This window comes from Seriola lalandi, unplaced genomic scaffold (assembly GCF_002814215.2).
Source record: "Seriola lalandi dorsalis isolate HSWRI2012SDOR001 ecotype SW California unplaced genomic scaffold, Sedor1 jcf7180002054504, whole genome shotgun sequence".
Lineage (NCBI taxonomy): Eukaryota > Metazoa > Chordata > Actinopteri > Carangiformes > Carangidae > Seriola > Seriola lalandi.
In genome coordinates this window covers 1501125-1528985 of record NW_019525057.1, presented here as the reverse complement: position 1 = coordinate 1528985, position 27861 = coordinate 1501125, and the positions used below count along the sequence as shown (strand labels likewise).

The 27861-nt window shown below is 41.7% G+C and overlaps 1 protein-coding gene across 3 annotated transcripts in view; it reads right to left on the bottom strand.

The window, feature by feature from the left end:
• syt1a (synaptotagmin Ia) overlaps positions 1-23707 on the bottom strand; it is a 157860-nt gene extending 134153 nt beyond the window's left edge. For all 3 annotated transcript variants that reach the window (XM_023413141.2, XM_023413144.2, XM_023413142.2), the window contains exon 1: positions 23429-23707. The gene's annotated coding sequence lies outside the window, so the exon portion shown is untranslated. The remainder of the gene's footprint in view (positions 1-23428) is intronic.
• Positions 23708-27861: the final 4154 nt, after the last annotated feature.

Here is a 27861-nt window from a genome sequence, read left to right as displayed (position 1 = left end):
CATCCTTCCTCTGCAGCCGCCAGATGAGCACCCACCTGATCACCACCCCTGGGAGCCACTGAGCAGCACACAACAGCTGGCAGTGCCACGATTATTACCTATAGATTATTCACAAGCAATAGCAATTATCAGTCTTTCATTGACTGGCGGTAAAAACATACTGTACAGCTCGGGTGTGTCTCTCAGGAATTAGTAAACGAATAAGTAAATGACAAAAACCATCCTGCCGATGGCAGGAAGAGGACCTATCAGACTTAGTGAAGAACCACTGAAGGTATGCCGCCATCTTGAGTCAGTGCAAGTGCCATCGCTTTGCTGTGAGTCATGTTTATATTTAGATTGGGGAGGAAGAGGAGCAACCAGGCGAATAATGCACATCACCTTACCCGGTGGAAGCATTTGGCTGTGTGTGAGAGAGAAAGAGGATATTTGACTTTGTGTGTAGATGCATGTGATCACACTGTCTGACCTAGAAAAGCTTGTTGCACCAATCAGAAGATTCATGGCAGTTGGGCAACACACTCCACTGTATAAATAACTTGCCGTGTGCCAGTTGCATGCATAATTAAAGAGCAAAGAGGCAGAAGCAGGAGCTCTAAAATCAGTAAGCCATCGTGTGTTCCCTCTCTCTCCTTCCCATTTCTCTTGAACATAGCTTGGACATTGTATGCTCCTGTACAGCAGGTGGGGCTACAGTATCTTGGTCCTCATTCAACACATGTTGAGCTATGAATGCTGGGAGCTTGAGGGTACTAGGTAATACTCTCCTAGTTTAGGTTAGGGCTGATAGCTAGCAAAAAGCTGTCTCCGGTCTTCTATTTTGAAACTGAAAATTTTCAATATTACCACGGACAGAACTCTACTGTAAACATCATCAATCACAGATATCTCATACTGCTTTCTCATTAGGAGGATGTAACCTTATCACAGCTTTTGGGATACTGAATATCAGCACAGTATATACACACAATGTACCAACATATGCCATTTTTATTGTTAGGTTGTAAGATCTTTGGCAGAATCTCTGTTGTTTAAAGCAATGGTTCACAAAGTGGGGTTGATGGGATTCCAGGTAGCTCCCAGCAAAAAGGGTAATCATTTATTTTCACAAAAATTCCATCCATCAGTAACACAATGACAGAATGTATGACTATATTGGTCATGGATTTCAAATACTTTCTGTGCGAAAAAAAAAAGTTTAGGGGTCCTTGGGGAGAAAAAGTTTAAGTACGGCTGGTTTAAAGCTTCAAAATCTTTCTCTTACCTCTTCTATGTGCTTCTATTCATGTTTTTCCCCCCATATACATAAAAAAAATGGAAATAAGGAAGGAACAATGGGTTTTGACAGGATTCACCTCATTACCGTGCAAGACTAATTATGTCAAATGTTTCATCCTTGAAGTGAAAACTATGTTATCTCTAAATTTGATGATTTTTGAAACTGAATGATAAATGTTCCTGTAATGGAAATCCAACTTCCAAACCTAAAAAGCACATGGATTATCATTATTAAGAATCACTGTCACAAAGCTGAAAACAAGGCTCGTTTTTCTTAGCTTTCGATAGCAATGGGTGCATTCATTCATTGTTAAAATCCCTGTATAAATACAATATCGTACTGTGGAGAATACAATGCATAATAATGGAGGGCAGATAGAGAATAAAGACTGCAAGATGAAATAGCTAATGAAAACAGGAACACAATAAGAGTACTCCATCAGAGGTAATTTGTCTATTTTCTGTGGTCCAGCAATAGATACAATCTCAATAGTAGCCAGAGGGACTTACTGGCTGTTTGAAATGGGGGAAAAAAAACAAACTAGGGCGTCCATAGTTTTTTTTATGGTAGTGAATAACACAGAGACACAGTTTAAATCTCATTTGTAGGAGTGCCACCAAGTCCAGCAGAGAGGGGAGGGAATCTAACTGGAGGTAAGAGGGGGATCTTGGCGAGCAGAAAGGGCAGATAACGTGGAAGCCAGCAGAGGATGCTTTGACCTTTTTACTGCTCGTTTTGGAGCCAAAAAAATGGCAGGGGGCTGGGTGGAGGAAGCTCTTGCCTGTGGTGAAGTGGAAGCACCTCAGATCTTTGGCATCTCCGCCCCTCGTGCCAAACCTCCGCCTACTCCCAGCGGTCGGACAGGACATCACGGAAGACTTTAAGGGTTATAGCTGCTGACAGGTGTGGGCAGCCGTCATGACAATTACCAGGGACTGCTTAAATGTCTGACTACCATTTGTACGGGGGAAGTGTCGAACAACCTGCTTTGGCAGATTAATTTATTCCTCTGACACCATTTTTTCTCCCTTAGAAATCTGATCAAAGGCTAGAAGAAGATGATTTACATGATAAACAGTTTTTTCTGTATTGTGTTTTCATACGACCAACAAAAAAAACATTTTATTCTCTCTACAGTCCTACAGTTAGCAGCAGTGACAACACCATAATCTGACCCATAACTAGACCATGTATCCATCCCTGCCCTTATGTTTGCATTGAAGCCTGTGCCCTTTTCAATTATTAATGGCATGGTTATCCAAGAGTTTGTCAACAGCATGCCGTCTGATGAATATTATAGTATGTTATCACATTATGTGTCAAGGGGTCCAGTTGTAGCACAATAAACAAACCACAAAAGCAGCTTTTGCCGATTAGATTTCAAAATGGGCTGTGGTTAACATCAAATCCCACCACTTAGGATTTTGAGGGTGGGCTCACACTAACCTCCTTTATATATATTGTGGTATTCTGTAATAGAAAGTACCTCAGGAAATCGAAAGTGGGTTACAAAGAGACTCTCTTTGGTGCTCATTATGGTAGCACACTCATCAAACAGACTTGAAAACTAGAAGAATCGTGATTTTTTTTCAAAAAAAAAAGGTTAAGACTCTACACATTTTTCTTATCCGAGGATTTTCTCAATAGATTTGCGGCCACATTTAGACAAATTAGCTTGGTACTGCATAGTGAGCAATTCAATGCAATCGGAGGCAAATGTTGAAGCATAAATTTCTTCTTTTGGGAAGCTTTCAACATAATGAAAAATAAGTTATTTTAAAAGTAAAAAGCTGCAGATTCTTCTTCTTGATTAAGAACAGCCAAAGTCCACTTTTACATGTGTGAAGATAAAATCCAAAAAGCAATGTGTAATTTAACAGCTACAGATGTGATGAAGTTGAGATGAAAAGGTCTCATTTAAGACTGACACTTAACTAAAAATCTAATTTGCATATAAATACAAGGTAGTGATGGGTAAAGTTAAGAAAGAGTTTCAAGAAGACTTTTGTTGATAGGATGTCTGTCTCTGCAGTAGATCCAGTAGCTTAGATGTTAGCCATTGACTTCAGCTGACCACACACAGATGCTGGCTAGACTAAGAAGGTAAATACTGTCAACTGCTCTACAGTAGTCTGAATGCATGATGGGAGCCATTTTCTGAAGGGACTAAAAGTAAATGCACCAGCTGGAAAATGCAGAGGATGTGACAAACCAGGAGTCCTTTGGGAAAGAAGTTAGATAATGCCAATTCCATGTTTCCAAATAGACTTTCAGCAGTTCCTGTAAAACATATAGGCTCCAGTTGTAGAGCCCAGTGAGCTTGGAGGAAATTTTTGAATAAGTAAGATAAGCCCAGAAATCCTTTTATCCAATTCAGAAGCGGGTTTTTCGGCATGATTACCAGTTCGACCATCCATCAGTCAGGCGGGCACAGGACTCCAACAAGGCTGAAACTCATATGTGAAGAAGCCACTGGCTTTGTCAGCATGAGAGAAACCCACAATAAAGGCACGATAAACATGACTGGTCTGACCACGAACCAGCAGCAGCCCAAATTCACTGCTTCAATAAATGCCAGTGTAGAGATTTGCTTAATCGCACCCATAGGCAACAGATTCTGAGGAGGACACTGCTGTTGCTGCCGACATAGCTGAAGTGAACCACTTGCACAGTTTATATGCCTCTAAGCAAAAGAATTGGTGGTTGGGGCAGGAATTACAATCATGGTCACCAAATCAGGTGTCAGAAGGAGTATTGGTCATGAATACTTCACTGTTTTCATAAAAGCAGAATAGGACGGATGCACATTATCAGATTCATACAAATCTCCTGTAAACTTAATTTAAAATGTTTGTTCATTGTGATCAGAGGTTAATACTCCCTCCTCCTGTGTGTGTGTGTGTGTGTGTTTTAGGCTTTTTAAATAGTATCAATCCATATCCACTTTAGCAGCATATGAGCCCTGTGGTTTCCCATCCCATAAATCTATAAGGAGAGATGCGGTCTGCACACTGACTTTCATCAAGGCCGATTAGCCCAACAGTTTCAGACACTCTGGATGCACTGATTCCCATTTTGGAAATACTAAGCTATATTAGGCATGGTTATTTAGCTCTGGCTTCTGTTTGGAGCACGCCTGCTTGTTGCTCAATACAGTGCATTAGCTCTAAGTGAAGGAAATGGATGTTGACAGACTACACACACACACACACACACACACACACACACACACACACAGGGTGGAATGTGGTTCTGCCATATTGCTAAAATTCAAAACCACGCCGTTTCGTTCTCCTTTGTGATTTTAGCTCTTTAGAGTCAGACAAACAGGGCGACAAACGTACAAATATTTGGGCATCACCTACAGCAGACACCTCCCCCCTCCTCCTGCTGCGACAGTCCACTCAGAATTTAGTTGAATTACACAGGAAAAAGGAAAAACTACAGTTCAACTTACTCTCAACAAGTAGAGTGATTTGAGTGTGCAAGTTGTATAATGAATCTTTTGAAAACTGTTGTTATATCAGAGAAAAATCTCTAAAGGAACATGACGACTATCTACTGCAAAACAATGAGGAGTTTCTGAAAGAGTTGTCTTTCACAACAAATCTTTAAGGGGCTATTTGAAAGTTTTCTCTGCCGCCGAACATGGTTTCTTGCCTAGAGCAGGCGGTGGTGATTGGCGCTTTAAAAGAGGCTCTGCCATTGTTGCATTTACAAGACCAGGGGTTGCCCTCTGAGCAGCGCTACATCTTCAGAGCAGATTGGAGGCTACAGTGAGTCGCATATGGAAAGTGAAGAGACGGCCCGTTTGCAGCTGGTTAGCATGCTAACTTCAGCAGAAGAAAAGACTAGCGTTAAAATTGGCGTTGCTTTCCACCTGTGGAGACAGTTCTTGGTGAGTAAAGGAATGAAGTTTGATGTTGAACAAGGTAAGTATAAAGCTGTTAATGCTAACGCTAGCTATATAGCAACAGCAAAACTTACAAATAGTTCCTTTAAAGTAAGTAAAACAGTTTCTTTTCAGTGATCAAAAGAAGGTGATCCCTCAAATATTGTCTTAAGGTGGGCTGAGAGTCGAGTCAGTGATCAGTGACTCTAAAATGCCACCAAATTAATTAAATGTATGTGTATTTCCCATGTTTCATTCCTTTTTACAAACATTTTGGTCTGTGTGAACCACATCACTTATGTTGATGACATGATTAAATATGATTTCAAGGGCACAATATTGATTAGATGATATTTATGTACTTTTGGTGGAGTCATTTATATAAATCCTTTAACACTGGCAGTGTCTAAGATTAAAATTCCAGAGAGTTCTAACTTCTATCAGAATAATAATATAAGATTTATTCATTATTAATCAACACTGTGTTTCAAACTCCAAAGGGACTTCTTAGCCAAGATTCTCTCTCTAAGCTTGTTATTCATGTGTGATTATCTTTGAGGTATTTCTGGCACACTGTAAAGAAGCTTTAGGTGTTCCAAGATGCTTATTCTCCCTACAGTATATATCTGCATGCCACATGTATAATTTAACCTGTTTTCTGTTGTCATCTCATTCCACATTAGCTAGTTTTTTTTCCCTATGGAGATGCTATTCCTCAAGGTGACCTTGAACCTTAAATAAAATCTATGGGATAGTTTGAGTGCTTTGCTCCATGGCAGCAAAGATAATACTTGTACATGGTGGGACTAAATGCAGAAGATCAATATCGTTCTCGCCCATCGATTTTGGATTATTACATCACAAGTGTACACCACTAAGACGCTCCCATGCCCTCTCCAGGTCAGCAAACTGGAATTATCTCAGGACACATTTATAGAGCAGAAGGTGATACTCACAGACAGATTTCATTTCAAAGAAAAGAGAACTGTGCCTGCTATGTTGACATTTTCTGGTGTAAAAGCCTCCTTAAATAACTCCTAATTCAAAGAACAAGTGAGAGGAGAGGGGCTGTTAAGTGTGTGTTGAGACGGTAGCCTTTGCTGCTCATCTTTTCTGTGGCACACTGCACTCCAGCCAAATAAACAACACCATGTCAGCTCTCTGCAGCCCATCAATCTCCATTCATCCCCATGAGTCCCGTGAGCAGATAAAAAGCTAATCAAACCCTCTGCCATGTAATTCATCACTGGCTGCTCATGAACACTCTATCTTCCATTCCTTCCCTTTGCCCCTTTTGGCAGCACCTCCATTTCTCTGACAAACGAGGCGTAATGGTGCTGACAAGCTAACAAATCAAAAGCATCTCTCTGCAGTCATTACTGGCCCCATTAAAATATTGATATTTGATCGTATTATTAGATGTTTATTGAATATTTTGATGCTAGAAGATCATACGCATTACTGATTTTTATGTTTATGATTTTTAAGTCATCGCTGCCACTCTCCCGGCTACAGTTTTCATGGTGTCATTTTGGGTTTTTGTGTGTCACTATTTTGTTGGGTCCAAATTCCCAGAGCCAAGGTTCTTCCTCTATTCAGGGAGGAGGAAGTGCAGTGAGACAAGAATGACAAAAATCACTCGCTCCCTTGTGAGCTGCTGTCCCACTTTAGCGAGTCTGTCAACAACCTGCCAAATTTGTCTTTTTTCTGATACATACTGGACGTCTCGTCTACCTTTTTCTGGAGAATCTCTCAAAGATTACAAAAGCACTGATGACTGTAATGACTTCACTCTGGAACAGATTAGTAGGCTTGAAGTTTATATATGATTGAGTTTATATCTTGTGATTATCAAAGTGTGAGTAACAGCTGACTGAATGTAAGTTTAAAGGTGGTTGTGGCAAATGAAGACAATGCCCAAAATGATTCATTTAGAAAGACCTTATTTAAAAACATATTTATCAGTGATTCATCCAGCATGATTATAGTTGAGAGGTGAAATAGCTTGTGTACTGAACTAATAAATACACAGGTATGGTCCTAGCATTAGGAGTAGATTTGTCTTACATTTTATTGGAATATCCAAAATTTAATATCTTGATACCACCATGTACGATATTATCACGGCCGAATATCAGGCCAAGCCTTGATTCCGCTAAAACCAGATTTTTGAGGTCGATACTGATATTTGAGAATTTTCTAAATTTAAAAATAATATCAATTAGTAGTCATTTTTTTTAAACATAAACGCATGAAATGAACAAACATTTTTGACAAGGATCCCTAACATTTGGTTTTTAAAGCCAAACATTTTAGAGTTGAGAAATACTCTTATCAAAAGTCGGATGGACAAACTGAATAGCAACGTTGGCATTTCTATAATTAAATTCTTTGTTACTTTTTACTGTATATATACACTGGTATACTGCCACGTATTTCGTGTCAATTCACTAGTATGTTAATTTCCCTAATATGTTAGCATAACCATGCTATGCTTTGAAAATGTTCGAGGAACTACATATCTTATGAAACTGGAATATTCCAACACAAGGAAGAAGACAGTTACAAAATATGAATCGGAAACTAAGAAAATGCCACCATAATGTTTGGGAAAAAAACAAAAATTGTTGAGTGGGAAATAGACAAGGCACATTGAGGAGAAGTGAGCGCACAAAATACTTGAGCCATGCCAATAAATCAGCATCGGCTGATAGACCCTTATTAAATATAATGACGTGCTGGATGCTAAGGAGCAATAAATTACAGCCTTGCATCATGCTCAGCTCTATCTAGATGCATCTCACACAACACACCCTTTCTAATCTTCCGAAAAATGTGACGCAAGAACACAAAGAGGACTTTCAGTTGGTTAAAGGTGGACTTAATGAATGTGAAGTGAATACTGCACAGCCTAGATACAGTATTTCCACACTTTGATGATGGAGAAATCATTACCAATGATGTAGGCGCAGGGCATGCTGAGGATAAAAGGGGCCCAGTCCATTATTGCAGTTGCAGTTATTGAAGGTTGCCATTACAACAGTGGTGCAATCCCATTATTGCAGCTGAATGAATTACAGATATGCCATGCATTCAAATTGACAGGGCGAAAGGTGGCTGATGCCAGAGAATCGCTCTGATTTTGTATTTATGCCTAATGAATATGTGCCGAGCCTTAGCTGCTAACCTCAGTGGAGACTCTAAAACGAGGGGGGAGGAAAATCATTTTATGGTGAATTAAAGGAAGACGGGACACTTTATGTTTTGGCCACTGCAGAGTGGTTGCCTGATGTGACGGCATTTCACGGTGTGTTGTCTTTGCTCAATTTTCAAATCCACCGACGCTCCCCAAAGAGCTCATCATCGGTTCAGCAAGGCTCCTGATCTTCTGTTTTTCTGAGATGTCACGAGTTTTATCTGCGGACATGTTATGGAAATACTCCACCACAATTCATTGAAAAGGAACAAAAGGTGTTTTTACTGATCAGTCCTCTCTTTGGTCTCTTCAGTGCATTCTGCTTTGGAAATTTAATTAATTTTCAAACAGCAGGGCGTCATTTTATTGAAAGGTGTAATTCATCCTTTGTGGTTGGAGCAAGTCACATTAATCTACATGTACTGGCTTCCTAAATACCCTCTGAAAGCATGCCCTTAGCAACCATTTATTTATGGTTAAGCGTGGGGAGGCGCATGGATACTGATAATGTGGAAACACAGGAAGTACACACACACTTCTGTGCACACAAGCTCAATTATTTGTGTTTGTTTTTCCATTTATTTTTCATTCGGGAGGATACAATGCAAAATTTAGCAGTCGCTTCATTTTTCTGTGATGAGTGCAGGCTGGAGATATACACTCGTGGTGTGGTAATCAAACATGTATATTGTCTTTGGTTCAGTGGCTTTTCTTCACTCTGCTGATATCTTCACACAGTGAAAAAAAAGGAAATGAAAGACAGTGTGAGGGCCATTTTTCTCTGGGGGGATACACTTCAAACACATACCCCTGAAATTCATCCAATATCTGTCTGTCTTTCTGTGACAACATGGAAATTTTGACATTTCTATGGCTTTAGAATTCAACGTTGGGCTATGGAGCTTTGAGACCGGATCTCTATGGAAGGGAGTCAAAAGACTGAAAAATATTTTGAATTCATTATAATTATTCTAAAAATGATCAGCATGGTCACAACTACTATATTATTCTGACTTTATAATTGAGATTTATACTCGGGCCTGAGCGTTGTTTGAGAATCAACTTTTTCATGTGCGTATCAAGAAAGTTTAAGGAAATCAAGCATAAAAATCCAAGTGAAAAAAGCAAAAAGAATCACAACAAAACATTTACTTTTAAGGGCCATATAACCCTAACCCTTAGGGTGGTTTTGGGGCAACACCAATGCACTGTATGGTGTCTTTATGGGAGGTTTAAGGGGGATTATAATTGTCATTGCAAAACGTGTCAATATCAGGGCTCATAGGGGGCCCCTGTACCCCTTGGGGCCACAAAATTTAGCCTGGTTTGCCTCTCATGATGGTGGGCCTCTGCTCAGCATCAATACTCATCAACTCTTGAGAAAAGCAGGACTTTTATAATAGTAAGTCCAGGATTAACGATGCAATGCTACGCTAGTGTGTGTTAATGCGCTTAATTCCCCTTTCGGCTCTAAACTTGTAAAACTGTAATGAAGGGAAGGGAACAGTGTATTAGTTTTGTTTCACTATGATGTTACTTAAAAGAATGAAATACATGAAACTTTACCTTTTCTCTTGTGCCTACAAGATCAAAAAGATGCAAAAGCACACAAAGGGACCTTGATGATATGAGTTCGTACATCAAGCATTTGATTTGGTGAAAATATTAGCTGTTAAACTGTTACCCAGCAGTCTCAGCACATAATATGAAGGCTATTGAAAAGAGAATCAGTATCAAGTGTGTCTACTCTTCTGACTCAAACTATCAGCTACTGTCTGCTAATGTCTGTTCATGATAAAATGATATCATGATATAATGATATATAATTTTCTGGTGTAAATCAGGCTCTGTTGAGCTGTTGATGATATTAGAAGAACGGTTGCAGGTTTTTCATACAGACGCCTCAATCTTTAAATTGAGAATAAAGTTGAAATTAAAATTTATTTGTTCAATAAAGGATAACTCACACTAAAACTGAGACTTTGCATCATCAGAGAGCCATTAAAAAGATTAGTCAGTCTATGCAACATCCAGTCATCGAGCATAATGCAGCCTTATAATATTGCAGTGTTTTGTTTTAGTTACAACACTAATCATGACTATAATGTGCTTTTGATGTCACATGAGCGCCACAAGTCCCCAACATCACAAACCAAGATGGACTACTTTGAAATAAACTTAGCATCACACAGAGACCCAAAAACATTCATCAATTGAAAACCATTCGGTTCCGCCATTTAAACAACGCCATGTCTTTGATCTTGTTGCAATTTCCCCCTCGGTCTAAAACTTTCTCGTCCTTTCATCTGAGCTGAGGCTGAATGAGGAACGCTGTCTGAAAACAGGTGTTCTGGTTGTTTGATGTTAGCCTGCGGTGGTCCGGCAGGTTTGAGAACATGAAGCAATCGTGACCCCATTCTGGCGGCCCACGACGCACTCAACCCCCTCCTCCTACCTTTCTGATGAAGCAGCCAGGTGCCAAAAATACACGCAGCTGTGTTGAATAAAACATCTGACACAGTGACTCCCTGACTGATGGCGGGACAGAAGGAGCCACCTTGGGGATAGAGGGGTCTGGGACTCACTACATCCATTCACTCAACTCATTACACAATTTAATGAGAAAGTTTCTGTGAAGTCGGCGGCTGTGTAAGGCTCGGCCTTGACTGCTGCTCTGGATGAGGGAGGAGACTGTGGTGCTGAATCTGACTCTGCTCCTACCACTGTGGTTATTCAGACATTTAGTGACTTGCACTGAGGGAACATGAAAGAGGATCTGTGTCTTGTTTGCTATAGGGTACAAACATCTCTTGAGCCACTCACAGCGTGTATGTTTGTTTGTTTGTTTGTTTTTTTTTTTTACCTATTTTGAAGGAAATACACCTAATTTTTGGCTGGTCCACAACAGAGGGGACAGCCCTATTAATGTGAATCACTGATTGACTGACTGAGTGATTATGTTACACCATTGGTCAACAAAAAGCTGCATGACAGAGGGATAAGGTTACACTATTGGTTAGTACATTTATCCCTATCACATTCATCACATTTATCACATCTTAGCTACTTTCTGTGGAAGACAGTCACCAGTATTACCCCAACAGTGCGATAACAGGATTTTCTTCTGCAGGCACAAGTAATATCTGGATTTTAGCCGCAGAGCAGTGACTGCTGGTTAACATGTTGTCTTCATGGGCCGTGTTTTTGTCACCATTTAATACTTGTTCTGTTGTCTGACAGCAGAAACAGAAAAACATGTAAATGAGAACAGCTTCATTGGGAATTTGGCTGTATCAAAATACTGTATCTGAGAGCACAGTGTGTAGGAGAGAGGCAAACAATAAAGGGCTGAAACCGCTTGACAATAAGCAGAATGCAAATAACCTACAACGCAGTCCAGCCAAATACCAGGATTTGATCTAGTCTCGTTTCAGCTGGAACCTATGGATTTAAACCAATATTACACACATTGTAGATTTTAGATCTGTACAAGTTTGTCAGAAAATGCTGATGAATTTACAGCATCAGGATTGATTAATCTACTGGGTATTGAATAATAATCATTTCAGCTCTACTGTAGTTAACAGCAAACACTGTCCTCTTGTGGCGAGCACAGATTAGAAAACCTTCCATTATGAGAAACATTTGATTTCACTTTGTTACTCATTGGGTATTTTCATTTATTTGTGATCCATCTGTATGCATATATCATATAGAGGCAATATGATCCAAACACTTGAGTCAATCCCGAATTATCATTTCGAAGCGAGGCTGGTTATCCCTATTAATATCATCCCACCACGTCATCAACAAACAACAAACCACATATTTGCTACACAAACACACCTCCTCTCAGTGACAGACGGCATCTCCAAGCCTGCGGAGATCGGCTTCAAAGCAAGTGAGAAAGTAGTGCACTTCCTGCAAGGCTGAAATAGAACAAAACACAGCTACACATGGAGCAACTGAGCATCAGGTTATTTTTATCAACAGGCAAGGAGTCATTCTGATCCCCACGCTGGCACAGCACCAAGACCCAAGACGCGGCGTATTTAGCTACATATTGATTCAACATTTAAAAGACTAGTTCACTGGCTGTATCAGATTACAGGAGCCACTGCCCCTTTAAGCCTGAGAGCAACACCAAATCCATTTTTAAATACGATTACAGGAGGAACTGGGCTTAAGTATTTGGTTAATGTGAAGGATTTGAAACCCGTGTTTCACCGGCTCTTCAGCAATTGTGCAGACCCGCTGATGATCCGAATTCTGTTAAAGAATCTGGGTCACATTCAATAAATATTATGTCTCTTTTGTTTATATATGTCTGGCCTGTGTTGCAGTCACTCAAAGGAGTCTGCAATGATGCCTCCGAGGCACAATGTCGAGCTCACAAGCATGTCCAATAAAATCAAAGTAAGGTTGGTGAAACCTGTCGATGCATAACACAATAATTTAGCCCTTGTGGGACAATTTTAAAAAGACATGAAATGAATGAAATTGTACTCTGGGGAAAAGGGATGGTGCTCTTCATTCTTTTCCTGTTGTAAACACATTCATTTGGAGCACATCCTGCAAACTAAATGAAGCAGGCACTGCCCTGTGGCTATGTGTTTTCCACCCAATCTCTTCACGTATGCATCCAGTGAATGGATTACAACCCAGAGAGAGAGACTGATGAACGGAGAAAGAGAAGAAGAGGTAACAAAGAGGAGGTAGGAGGAAGACAGAGGGTAAACAGAGAGAACTGTTAGTATGTAATGACCCCAAAGCTTGAGATGGAGTCGTGAGTCACTGACTGTGTTTACTGTACACAGAGACAGACAGCAAGACAACACAGAGGGACAATATCATTTACTGACACACCTCTGAGATACACGACTGGTGATTTGCAGTGAGGATGCAATAAAGAAGGTGTTTCTGTCCACAGAGGATGTATTTTCCTGGGAGCAGAGCAAACAGCTTCACAGTCACATATAAGCTGCAAACATAAAGCTACTGTGAAGATGCAGACAATTAAGCCAAACAGCAAGCAACGGCCTGACAGAAAACATTTCCGGGATGTTAAACCTCCCCAAATAAGATTCTTTCTAATTAATTTTTCACTGGTTGACTGGTCAGGGGTGAATTGCCGATCTAAGTACAGTATCTTGATTTTGCTTTTTTAAATTATAATGCAAATTGTGTTGGCAAAATTGAAATCCATGTGCACCAATGTGGAACTGAGGCCAATTAAAAGAGGGGAACAGGTCTTCAGAAATTATTGTGTTAACACTGATGCTTTTTTTTGGACGCTCCGCATGTTACTCAAAAACTAAATTGTTGGATGTGTAATTAGCACTGATAATCTACACATCAACTTTTTCTTTCTTTAAAAACAAATTGAGAAATGTTTCAGATTTCAGGTGGCAGCAATATCTAGTGGCTGTGATCCCTCATTGCACCAGCTCCTCCTGAGTCTGTGTTGCACACTGTCCCCTGGTTGACCGTAATGACGCCAGCAGCTCACATCTCACCACGACAGAAGATGTTGTGTTTATGGTTCTATTAAAGTTTTCCATCAATTTAAAAACAAGGACATGTGGAAGTAACAGGTCCACAGCCGGTGCAGAGATACTTGTCTGGTGCTTGAGCCCCATGGGGACTCTTAGCAGGGTTGGTCAGCCAGAGTGGGAAGTTGGGCTCCAGTTATTGATTGAAGCTTCTCATAATTTGTGAGCAGGTCCACAGGTGCCACAGGGCTGAGCGCAGCAAGGATGTTTGTGTGTGCCAGTGTAACACTCTGACATTGAAGTTGGTCTTTCTACTGCGACTGAATAGGTTAGGTGAAGAGCCGAGGTGGGATTTTGCAGTTTGTCTCCAGTGACGACACACCCCCCTTAGAAATTACACAAAAATGTTGCGAACAAATGCAGGTTGTAAATGAAAGTCTAATTTACTGTTCAAACTGCAAATGATATGCCTTAAAAAATTACAGATATAATATTGATTACGCTATAGCTTGATCTGGCATAGAGTGCAACAAAAAAAGGGAACATCATCAACTAATCGAAAGGTCGGTGGTTCGATCCCCAGCTCCTTGAGTCCACATGTAAAAGTGTCCTTGAGCTAGATACTGAACCCCAAAGCGCCCCCAATTGTGTAATCGGTCTGTGTGAATATGTGTGTGTGTGTGTATACTGTACAATTGTGTAAGTGAATGGGTGAATGTTGCTTCTAGTGTAAAGCGCTTTGAGTGGTTGAGGATACGAGAAACAGTCTGTCCATTTACCATCATCTGTGATCAAATAAACCGTGGGTAGTCTCCCTTTGGTGATGTGTAGTGTTACTACAACTTGCATAAATGTGGGGGAAAACAAACAGCGTTTCATTGATTTTGAACTGTGGTGTGAATGTTGTTGCTGGCTCAATGAGCAATTGTTTGTGTTGGTGGTAAAATATCAAATGATTGGTTGATTAGTTGCCTCCAGGAGAAGATTTTGCAGAACTCATTATAACACCGCCCCTCTCAGTATACCTGTCAATCCATTTAGCATAACCTAAAAGGTTTACACCAGCTTCAACAGTTAGTGCCACTCTTTGTCCTCCAAAACAAGAGGACTGGACACCAAGCTGTGAAAAATCCAAACACATCATGGTGGCAGAAGTTGTCCAAGAGCAAAAAGCAAAGAGTTGAGAAGTTTTTTACCGGCTCAGTTCACCTGAATCACAGAGAAAATCACGTAGTATCACTTACCCTTTGTGGTAAGTAGATCTGCTGCTAATCTTATGCAATACACGTGAATGAAATGTGATTTGTTGTGCAAATCACTTGAGATAATCAACAGATGTTGATGTGAACAGGCTTCATTCCATCTATCCGATTTGCGGCAGCATTTAGGTTGAATAATATTCATCCAGGGTACTTGTGTGTCATCTACCCCACATCTGGCCTGCGAGAAAAACAAACAAAAAAAAACCTCCACTGATTCCACTTTTAATTGGAATACTTGTCGTTAATGGCGGCAGCTTTACAGAGTTTGTTTTGCAATGCACAATGCATGCATAATCCATATTTGTAAGTGGCTGCCTCTTCATTAACAACATTTAAGAAATGAATGTGAGGAAATCCATCATTATCGCTGTTCGCAATCACCAAACCCTACAGCGGGTGCAAACTCATAATCTTAGGCAATTTGCATATGCAATTAGTGTAAGCTTCAAGGAAAGGACGTGATTGACAGGGCTGAAATGTTTTGCCTAGTTGGTCTGATTGAACCCAATTTAGAGAGTAACCATGGCCGACTTTATGGGAAGTGTTTTGTACATTATATCTCCCAAGCCATTTTGAGATACCACAGCAGATAAAAGGACCACAATACTGTTGGACAGCTCGACCTCCAGGACTCTATTGTAGCAAGTATGTCCAGGAGACAACAGCATTGTATATTACCTTGACACACTCCTTCCACTTATCTGCTGCACACGGCGCCAACAAATACACAATCTGACAATTCATCAATTGTTTGGCACCAGGCCTATTCTTTTGGACAGCTTTGAAGATTTTGCCATCAAGCTAAGAAACAAACAAAAAAAATAAATCATGCTGCCTGGTTGATAGAATTTCATTTCAGAGGAGCCAGACATAGGAAGTGTTCTGTTTCTGCCCCCAGCTCTCATCTTCCTTTCTTTCTCATTTTTTCAACAGCACTCCTCCTCAAGGTTATTCATCTGGCCATGGAGTCAAAATCAATGGCAAGAGCAGGGCTGAGGGTTAAAGGCTTGCGCTGAATCCTGTGCCGTGCATATGGGACATGAGGGGACCGCCATGTTTCATTATAAATTCAAGGCCAATCTGTTCCCAGGGAGGCAAAGCAGGATGTCAAGGTAATGAGTTAATTTGGGAGATAAGGAACAGCAAATGTAATCTCTGAAATTTCACCAGCAGCAAAATGGCTCCTCAAGCCTCAAGCTCATCCTATCAAGCAGAAGGGGGGGGGAAAGTCACTCATTATTGTGATAGTTTTAGGTCTGGATTCTCTACAGAGCTGTAAATAAAGGTAATCATCCTCACAAAATATGGTAAAGCATACCCTGAGGCGACATTGTAAAGATCCCATTAAACCCTCTGGTGTGAATAACAGAGTGGGATTGCTTCAAAATGCTTCAGCTTAAGCAGCAAAGTGCAAGAGTCAAACAGCTTAAGAGAGCACAATAATTTCTGCCACTATCGCAGACCCCAGACTACCCAGTACGCCAGCATTATATCAAATTTAAGCAGATGCCTAGTTATTATCCCCAAGTGGGCTGGGTTGGCCCCATGGTGCTGTGGTAATGAGTGTTTTTTCGTCCGACTGGGTGGACATGTTTTGGAAGAAAGGCCTCTGTCTGCCCCCCCAAGTAGCTTGGCTCTGAGGATGAACTCCACACAGCATGGAGCTATATGCCTCCACATTTGCATCATCCTTCATGGGAGTCCCAAACATGTCAAACCGCTCCATTTTTTCAGGAATGACGGCGTTGATAGATGGCACAGTAAACAAGAGGAGTGAAAATTGAGGCCACTTGCTATTATATCTTTCTTTTGCTGGTGGTGCTATTATTCCAGCAACTGACTCTGGCTGTGCTGGTTGGCAGTTTTCTCAAGTGAAAACATTCCTGTAGGTGTAATAGTATGCAAGTTTCTGAGCAGCTGTTAAAAAAAGGGGGATCACCTCAACAAGGAGCAGGGACGGCAACGCGAAGTAATGAGAGCGGCTTATGAAGATAAACTAGACGGTTTACGCAGAGAGGTGTACAGCGCTCGCACGTGTCAGCTACAGTACAGCGCTAATGGGTGAGGAAGAGCATGGGGGAGGCGGCTGGCTGGCTGGCATGACAACCTACAGCAGACAGGAGACTTGGTTGCCATGGCGACATACAAGGATGTTTGTATCACAGGCGAATCTCAGCGGTTGGCAGCGGAGGGGCACTCATGCTGTTCCACTAACAGTAGCGGAGAATCGTCGGGGCCAGAGACGAGAAAAGGTGGGGTGAAATGGAGCAATGCCTTTATCTTATCTTCCCTCCCAATCTCTTCTCTACAGCACGGCTCAGACACACTGTGGCGGGGAGGGGGGTTCCTGTGTAACTGGGAATCAGGGACTTACTGGTTCAAACAGCTAATGAACCCTCTTGCTTTGCTGTATTAGAGAAAAGAATGAAATCATCTTCACAGTAGGGTCACTTGAAAATATTAAGGCTGGAATGCTGATTATGTGCCTGTGCATTTATTCTGTTTAATCCATCCACAGTGAATTTAATGAGCGTGCAATGACCTTGATTGGTAGCAAAACAATCCAGCAATGTGACTCACTTGAGCGAGATGCTCTCTATGAGTCGAATAATGCACTCAGCTGACAGGGGGATGAGAAAAGAAAGAAGCAATAAGTTGCATATCTGGACAACCACTCATGCTTCCCAGCACATGTTGAAATTATTGTGACACATTTTAAATCCACCAAGGTCATTTGTGTCATGGGCAGGGTGGTGCAGGGTGACAATGATTTTAATTGCTTTTTTTTTTTATCCCATCATGCCACTGTATCTTGCACACACTGCTGGGTGTCGTGTTGCTTTATGACTCATGCATCCTCCAAGGGCGCCCCGAAGCAGCAAGTGAACTGTAGCAGAGCCAGTAGGCAACTTAGTTGGACATAGTTTGTTCCGCTTTCCCCTTGTCATGCTGGGGACACCGACAGCAGCTCTGGAGAACTGTGAGTTTATACAATCTGTAAAAAATAAAAACCACAATTATCCTTTGCTGCCTTAGATAAGACTCAGCATGATGAAATGTGCAATTTTGTTCAAAATTGATGCATTTGCTTTTGTGATTCTTGATCTACATTTCCTGTGTATTCATCATAATACCCCCCCAAAAAAATGGCAGCTGTTTCCCCCTAAACTCATGAATGGGAGAAAAATGGACACTAGTCATTTGAATTCTGGGCTCATCTCCATGCTGACACTGAAACTGTCAATACAGAGTGGCTGAATCAACAGGGGAGCATAGTGGAGCACCTCTATTCTAATCATTTCAGACAATGTTAGCCAAAAAGAAAAGATAATTACACAAAGAACCGCAGTTTATTAGGTTATTAGTAACATAACCTTTGAAGTAAGGTGGCTTGATATCAACAGGTGCATCATGGGATGCCCCCATTTGTCTTTGGAAAGAGAACGATGTTTTTATTTTTTTTTTAAATGCTTTATTACATTCATGAAACATTTAAAATATCCTCCAGGGCATCTTTTTTATGCCACGTGCCCTTCAGTAATAATTAATCTACTCTTTCATTTGGCAAAGGGGATGTTTCACCCACTATGTACAGGCGAGGGTGGGCGAGGGTGGGCAGGGGGGGGCCAGGAGGACAGACATGGAGCACACAGGGCAAGGCGTGTGTCCCTCAGCTGTACCACACACCCAGATGGTATTAATCTCTAATAACTTCCCCACAAAGCACCTTCGGGCAGCGGCAGGAGAAATGCTACGGGTAGCTGATGCATTTCACCAGAGCTAAGTATGATTCAGGATATTAAAAAATTGTAGGAGGGCAAAAGCAATTTCCTCCTAAAGGGGATTTTAAAATTACAGCTCTCAGACTGGGAGGAAGTTTTGCCATAAAATAATTTTCTCATTCTTACCTATGACAATGAAACACCTCCCGTCCGCTACCATGGTTATATACATGTACACCTAAGATAACTTCTGTAAATGAAAATCTCTCTGACAGACAGTCACAACAAAGCCATGAAATAAAAACCTCCTTGAATACACTTTGTACATGGATTTTCAAAATGAGCGACATGCTGTTGTGTTATTTCTTTAAAGATTTTCCTTAAGAAGAAACCTGAAAGAAACCTGAAAGAAGGCATTGTAACATGAATTCACTTCACTTGCTGCTGTTGAATTTGCAAACCAAGGCAGACGTATCCATCACAGACTTGTTTTTTTTTTTCCTGGCTTCATTACACATTGTTCAAGCGGTGCCGTTGATCCTTTCCGACTGACTGCAATTTAACGCCAATTGTTTTGACCGTATTGCAGCTGATAAATAGGAATTTAAATGCAGTCGCATGCAGCTGGAAGAATGGGCTTTTATCGCGAACCGAACAATGCTTTGGTTCTTCTGCACAAATGAAAACACCCTTTAAGCTTTGTTGTATTGTGAGGAAGGGACCCACTCATGCTGTTACAATCAGCCACTTTACACCATGTGACGTTAAATTGTCAAATAAGGTGCAGGATGGAGTTCGCTGGGAACTAAGGTGGTTTATCTCTGGTTACTGTCAGTGCGAATGCTAATGGCCCTTTTTTAGCAAACATAATTATTTATATGAAAATCACTGAAATTATGATTGTACAGCTTGTCGCACAGTATTACAGTTTTTTCTGCCCGCCCTCATGAAGCAAAATACTATAATACTACCTACTTTCTGTTCAGCCCTGTCAATAGGATGTGTACGAGTATCTGTGTGTGTATTTGTGAAAGCGTGTGTGCGGATTGATCATGTAATCTGAGTCTTATCTCGGTGGGTCTACGGAGATCAAGCAGTCCTGAGTTCTATACACCCTGTCAAACACCCAGATTCAAATCAGGACTTAGACCAAGCTAATTAGCCTATCAGAGTCTGGCCTTTAAGACAACGCTGAAACCAGTTAGCCAAGCAACAAAAACTATGAGGAGGACCTTCTCCAATTAGTGCATCATTACTTTACATATGACAGAATTTTGTGTGGTCTTTGCAAAACAACTTTCTGATAACTCAAAAGCCATTTTAGACTTAAATTTGGACCACAGTGCTACTCGACCGTAGTGATTTAAATGTTGCTTGTTTGGGTTTGCAATTCTCCAGTGTCCAACTTCAGAAAATAAAAAATTCTCCCTGATGTGTGGTTGAAAGCTGAAAAGCAAGTGGTTTCCTCATGAAGCAGTTAAGAAAATTTTGGCCAGAAATAATCAATATGTGTCCAAGATGAAAATGATATGCTTTCATTGTTAGGAAAATCAATTCAGGTGAATTATTTTGTTTTCTTTTTATGTTTATTTGTGTTAGATCGATGAGTCTGAGATTGGAATAGTCACAACAATCTCACTGGGTTTGACCCTGAAATTTAATCTATGTGAACAAACTAATGGCTCAGCATTCACGTTTTAAACCATGTCCTTCAATGTAAAAGATCGCATACAAGCAGATCTACATACAAGCTGAAAGCATGAGAAAAAAAAGGTCCATATCCAACGTATATGCACTGAGGGCACGATTAATTTGCTAAAAAACATTGTAGAAAATGGTCTCACTCAGTGATGCCATGCTGGTTTGCTAACAGGCGGTGTTCAATATTTCATTTCCATGAAGAAAACAAACACAGTAAATAGACAACTGTGCAGTTGTGTTTATTTGGAGGAATCAAAACACTGTGCAAGTTTATTTAACTGGATTTCATACTTAATGGAGTACACTTGAGGAGTGACACATATTAACTTTTTGTGTTATTGTTTATAGAGACAATTGCTTCTCTTCCTGCTGCTGAACATATGCATTTTAAAATTTTAACGATTGATTAATCGGTGATCGACTGTAATTCTTTGCTCATTCTCATCATGCACACTACATCAGCTTGATACTGTAAGTTAGAGCCAGTCTTTTATTTATTTACAGTCTTCTATCACTGTATTTGACCTACTGCAGCTGTGGCAAAGTGATGGTGGTACTGGACTGTAATCAATACTCAATCAATAATCAACAGCAAATGACCTAAATATTATACAGCAACTGAGCTGCTTAAAAATGTTGCTCCTGTAATCCATCAGCAACCATTATCCATTGTATTTATCTATTCAACCAATGATGATGATAGAAGGATGAGCAGGACAACCAGTCCTGAATCTCTACAGTGTCACTGATCTGTGCACATCCCTCCTCACAGGCACCCACTACCAAATGGACACACAAGGTCAAATCATAGATCATAGATACTATTTATATCCACTATTTTGTTCACTATCCAGAGCAAAAACAAACACCCACCTTATTCTCTTCACTGTCCCACCTGCACTTCCTATCCCTTCACTTCCCTCCATCTTCAAATAAACTGATCGTAAGTGAGAAGCTTCAGCTAAATGCAAAGTAATCCTGGCAGATGCCCTTTTATCCGGAGGCCTTTGGCTTTGTGAAAAGTTCACTCAAGATAACTCAGCCCGCACAAAAGGTTAGAAGTGCTCGGACATCAGGCCCGTGACTTTGGGCCTGTACTTTTCATTAATAGCTCTTTAACAAGCCTGATAAAACATGACGACACCTCTGGCGACAGTTGAGTTGCCACTTGATTAGTTTGTGAGTCAACATCTGCCCCCGCCCTCTCCAGCTTGGTGTAAACAACATCAGGAGATAATGTGTTGAGCTTTTACAGCCAAAAGGAAGAATTCATAATATCTGTAGACCTTCATCATGACCCAATCTGATAAACACATTTAAAAAAAAAAAATCACCTGGCTGATGATTACATTCAGTCTGGGTTCCCTGAAACACCAGAACATGAAAAATACCCTCCAGGTGTTTTTCAAAAAGCTATTGCCAGCCAACAGTCCACACTGAATCCATCAGTGCAGGCGCAGCCTCAGCTTGTCTGATTCAGTTAGTGCTTATGAAATGGAGCATCTGCAGAAGCTCCCAGAGAGTATGTAAACATAAGCTCTGCCTTGGGAAATGAGCTGAGGGGTCATTTAGATTTGGGTGGGGGAAGCATGGAGTGCTGCCTCGCTTTCACTCTCCCTGTCACCTGGTAACAGTTTGACACACGGGAGCTTCCTGGCTAATGTATTCCAAGCGCTAGGCTAAGCAGCAACACCTGAGCAACCCCGACCCCCCTCCCCTCCCCTCCTCTCCCCTCCTCTCCCCTCCCGCTGCATTGGCTGATCCCGACTCCTGAGATATTAGGTAATCCTGGAGCAGGCGAGAGGCGACAGGCCACCCGTCTTTTAACAACGCCTTATTTGTCAGCGAAGGCGCGCTACAATCGCCACGGATATGCTTGACATGTTTGCCGAGAGCCATCCATTGCATTTGCACTGTGCAGGAGCCAATTGGTGCTCTATCAGTTAACCTGTGGAAGGTGATAAGCCTCCTTTACAGCAAGGGGGGTTCCCACAATCACAACAATAGCAGAGATATTGGGTACCATATGGAGCTCAAGTTGCTTTTCAATTGCATCTACTCACTGTATAGACTCCTAAGCCTAGAAGATTGTGACTATGAGCAGGAATTCATTATCACTGGTCAGCTTGTATAATAGCTTATCAGCACATGGTACAGTCAGGAACAAAAGCATGCAGGAGAAAAGTCACAGACAGAGAGGGATGTCTTGTTTCCTTTTCAAATGGCATTACAGCTCATTTCCAGATCAATAGCTTGCCTCTTTCCTCCCTGCCCAAGATAAACCCATCACAATTGAAGGATGGAGGAGAGTGGAGGAGGAAAAAAAAAAAAAAAAAAAAAAAAGACAGGGCACCACAGCCACAGCCCATTTTATCTGATGGAGAGAGGTGAACAAACAGAGGGATTAGCTTCCATGGGATGAAAGCAGCTCCTCGTCTTCTGTCTCTATTCCCCTCCCCTTGTCTCTCTATCCGCCCACACATCCACACCGTGGTCTCCCCTCGCAACCATGAGAGGCATGCTCTATATGTTGCTGCCGATCTGCTGTCGCCAGCTGCGCTCCACCCTGTACCTACAGCAGTTTCCTAGCAATCAAGCAAGCACACAAAAAGCTGTTTGGTGCACATGGCAATGAAAGGCACAGTGAAAATGGGCGCCAAAAAAGGTGTCACAGAGAGGGGCTGGGAGTTGTAGCAAAGTGTAGTTCCCCCCTGTGGCACCCTCAAAGCACCCACCCTTCCTGATCCACCCTTCCTGATTGTGTCACCTAGACACCGATACATAAACACACAACCACTCCGCCACAAAAACACACCCACAAACAAGAGACACCCTATTTCTTTGTAACTTCTGGGTGGCCCAAAGAGGAAATGTGCGCTCTTACCTGGCAACAGCAGCACACCTTCAGCTCCAAATCTGCTCGCCCTGACGAGGAGACACGCTCATCTGGAGTAGGAAAAGGGAGTCGTGGGAACACAGAGTGTGTGTGTGTTATGTGTGTGAGTGTGAGGCTGACAGAGAAAGAGAAAGAGAGAGAGAGGGAGAGACAGGGAGGGAATGAGAGAGAGAGAGAGGTGGAGCCTGGTTTCGGAGGAGAGAAAGAGGGCTGGATGATGACTCTGTCTGCTGTCTATATAGCCAGTCTTATGGGAGCAGTGTGAATGGCGCTAGATCATCTCTTGTTCAAACACAGGCAGCGGATACACCTCTTGCAAGGCTAGGAGAAAGAAACCCGGGGGCAGAGAACAGGAGGAAGAGTAGGAGGAGGTGTGAGAGAGACACCCAAAGCCAGCATCGTCACGCAGCGGTTCCTAGGAATCCCTCCAGTAAGAGGGGCACTGCATCACTGAGTCCTTGGCTGTGATTGGCTGGGTAGTGGGGAGACGCCAAGGATGGTGGGCAACACTGTGTAACCTAAGATGACCCTTTCAACACATATTAACATGCCCCCTCTGTGCCTCCCAGCCCCTCCAGGCACACGTCACCTTCAAGGACACTTGAAAAAAATCCCGTCCCCTAGGATCCTGGGGACCTTGGGAGGATGCCTGTGTGTATGAGTGTGTGTCAGTTCATAGTAAGCCATGGCCTGCCCTTGTACATGAACAAATACCAAAACACACACATGCATGCATGTGTGCACACACACACAGCATCCACCAAGAACTTGCCCATGAAGGGAAGATGATTTCCCCAGGGGAGGGCTGAGCCCGTCAATAGAAAAGCCACACAAACACCTGCAAGGACAATCTTTCAGTGATTGAATATGTTGTTACACTGTCCTAAACCCAATGAAGAGGTTATATATACTGAGTATAAGCAATTTTTAAAAAGTTTGAAGTGACCATAACTAATATTTTCACCTCAGTTATTTTGAAATTCTCTGAAATAAAATCCAATTTAATACTAATGTGCCTCAATTGAACATCTGGGTCGATTTATCTAATTATTATGTAAATTATAATAAAAAATATTGGAAATGGTTAAATATTATTATCTTACATTTTAAATAAATTGTCTATCTTATTAAAATACTTCAAATTTAAGGGAGGAAATGAAGCGGCTGAGACATGGCAGTAAAGTGATCATGAGACGCAGGATTCATGAATATGGAAAGTGGCTGATAACTCCATTTTTAGCTGCCTCAGGTAGCAGATGAGGTTTTCTATTGGCCGCATGGCATGAATAAAAGTGGAGCCCAGCTGCACTTAAAGGTCAGACAGAAACCCAGGCAGATGAGTGAATAGAGCTCTCTGCCTGTCCCATAACATGTGAGGTGAGGTGTTGCTCAGGATGAGCTATAAGGATGCTCATGCTCATAATATATTGTAATAACTAGAGTTAATTGATTAACAAACTTGTTGATCTTGAGCTTGACATTAAGCTTGTTATTAGGCATTCTGGAGATTAGAGGCCTGAATGATCAATTTATTGTTTTTCCTGTCCCTGTAAAAGTTTTAAGGGTTGTTGTCAGTCTATACTGTTTGTGAAGCGCTGTGATTGGCTGGCAACATGTCCATGGTTACCCAGACCCTCACCCAATGTCAGCTGGGTTGGACTCCAGTGGATGAATGGATGGATTGAAGTGCCTTTCAATTTAATTAAAATAAAATTCAAAATGGCCCAGATGTCAAGAAAATCTTAAGTTTATTTGGTTCAAGTGTGTTATTTAAAAGGTATTTTTATCATCTAGATAATATATGGTAATCTATCCATATATGAATATGAACATATTTACATAAAATACAGTCAAAAATACTGTTTTGATATTTGTTTGGGGTCAAAATATCACTTCAGCATACCTGTAGTTGCTGTGATGGAAAGTGACTAATGACTAAGAGTTAAAAATCTCTATATAAGCTGCCTGATCTTCTCCTTTCGTGTCATGTCAGTGTTTTTACGCAATTAGTCAAAGCCTCCTCAAAAACCGAGGAGAGACCGTCCGTTTTCCACTGGTGAGTCACATACTGTAGCACCCTGTGGTGATCTTTCTTTATCCAGCATTAAAGGTCATCCTCCCCTCCAGCATAGTTTTGGTTTTTATTATAAGAATGTAATAGATGATAGACCATTTATAGTAACAAAATATTTTCATTCACAACAATGTGAACAACATTTAGTAGCTGCTATGGAGCTTTTGCATAATTAGGAGTGAGACTAAGTCACTACGGATGAGGAAAAAAATCAACAATGCCATATGTTTGCAGTTGAAGATTATGTAACATGAGTGAAAGCTTCAAAGCAGCCTCTAAATGGACCTAGTGGCGAGACTGTTTTCTCAACCACTGTTTCCAAGGTCAAGAATGAACTTGACCCTCAGTTGACTGATGTCTATTAAAGTCAATACAGACACCAGCACCAGCAGACTTAAACTGGCTTCAAATGTTTTCAGCTATGATCTATTCTTGTTTATTTTTGGATCTATTTTATGTCAGAAAATTTGACAAATTAAGAGAGTTTTGCATATACTTTTATCTTGACAGGGAAGAAAACCCACTGAAACAGCATTTAAACCATCCGCTATTAAAGGTTTGTATCAACACCAATGGTAGCTTAATTATCAGGTTGCTTAGCAGCTGCTTCAGGCAGAGTGACAGTATTGCACTGAAGTGGTTTAGGAAAGTCATACGCTCAACTTCACCTCATCAGTAGTTCAGTGGTTGGTGGTACTGACACAGCAATGCTTACTTTTATTTAAAGACAGATATGGGTTCAGTGTATCAGTCTCCCCTGCATAAAAAAATCCTGCCAAATTTACACCTCTTGGCCTTGTGTGTCCTCAGCCAAGGCTCTGGCCGTGGGCAGGACAGGGATCACTGGCCTCAATGGTGGTTTGTCTTGATATGAAAGAGCTCATTGGTTTTGGAGGGGCTCCACTGGCACTCTGGCACTGTCAACAGCAGGAGCACCAGCTGCATTCTCCCTGGTCCTGTTCAGAAATAGCTTGGCCCCAGTCATGTCCCTGGCCCTGTCCCAGTCAGCAGACCCCACCAGGCAGGCAGGCAGGCAGGCAAGCAGCCGATCCTGCTCCACTGGCCTGGCCCAGAGTCCTCGAATCCTGGAGGACAGAGGTGTCTCTGAGGCCTGGAAACGACAGGGCAGCAAATATCGCCGACCCCTTGCTGTACGAGCTGTGTCCTCTGCCACAGCGTCTCTCCTCTAATGAGCTCAGAACAAAATCAAAGTGACAATATTAATCATGTGGTGGGGAAAATAATTAGAGGGGCGATACAGGACCAAGTGAGTTCCCTCACCCATCTTCCAACATACGTCAGATTACCGATTACTGCTTGGCTCAGTGAGTGATGAAAGGGTGCTGGACTGGTTTTGAATATGTCCATCAACAGCCAAATACATCACAGACACCTCAGATCTGGCTGCACTTACAACCGAGGTGTCAATCAATAAAATCCATCTCACTAGTGTCTCACTTTAACATTAATAGTATCATTCAAAAGGCTATATAATGAGCATTTTTAAGAACCAATGCTAATAAGCAGAGCACTAAAAAACATCTAGGGATATCCATCCTAATTATTCAGTCCATCAAACCAATCAGACTGCTCTTTTCAAGGTGCTGAAGTGGAAAAACTACGGTTGTTAGTTTCTCCCAGTTGACGTTATTCCCTCATTAGAAAATGTCACAGGGCCATTGATTGTTTTCATGCTTCCGACATGGCTGTGTGGATCAAACCCCCGCTTTGGTCAAATCAGGTGTCTGCTGGTGTGATTCATAGAGGCAGTGGTTTGCCCTGCCCCAACTGTCTGCACGCACAGCGCCCCGGGAAGCCTGGTGTTTCTCTCTCTTGTTTACAGATCGACAGCATCGCTTGGAGAAGACGGCCAACAGCCTGTGACAGACTGATGGATGATGTGACACTTGTGCACCACTGTGTCATCTCTGCATCGGCGTCCCCGACTCTGCCCGCACCCTCTCACACTCGCCACCTCAGGGGCAGATGGAGGAGTACACGTGGTCATACATTTAAATCAAGCACCTTTCTTCCAAAGCATGCATGTGTATGCAGAGAAAAGCCTGATGGGTAAATGGTGGGCGGCTGTCAGCCTGCCTGCTTGTTCGCGGCCAGATGACAGGGCTATACCCGCTGCAGATGATAAGACTCAGGAGCATGGAAGAGCAGATGAGACGGGTGACAAGTGAAGGTGAATGGAGACCATAGTGCCAAATGAATCTGCATAGAAATGAGCAAGCTCACTGAAAAATTACACATCTCGAGATGTCACTGCAAAGAAAAGAGGCAGTTGCCCATCAGGGCTGGAGAAAACTACCACCGCAGTTAGCAAATGGAATGTCTGAGA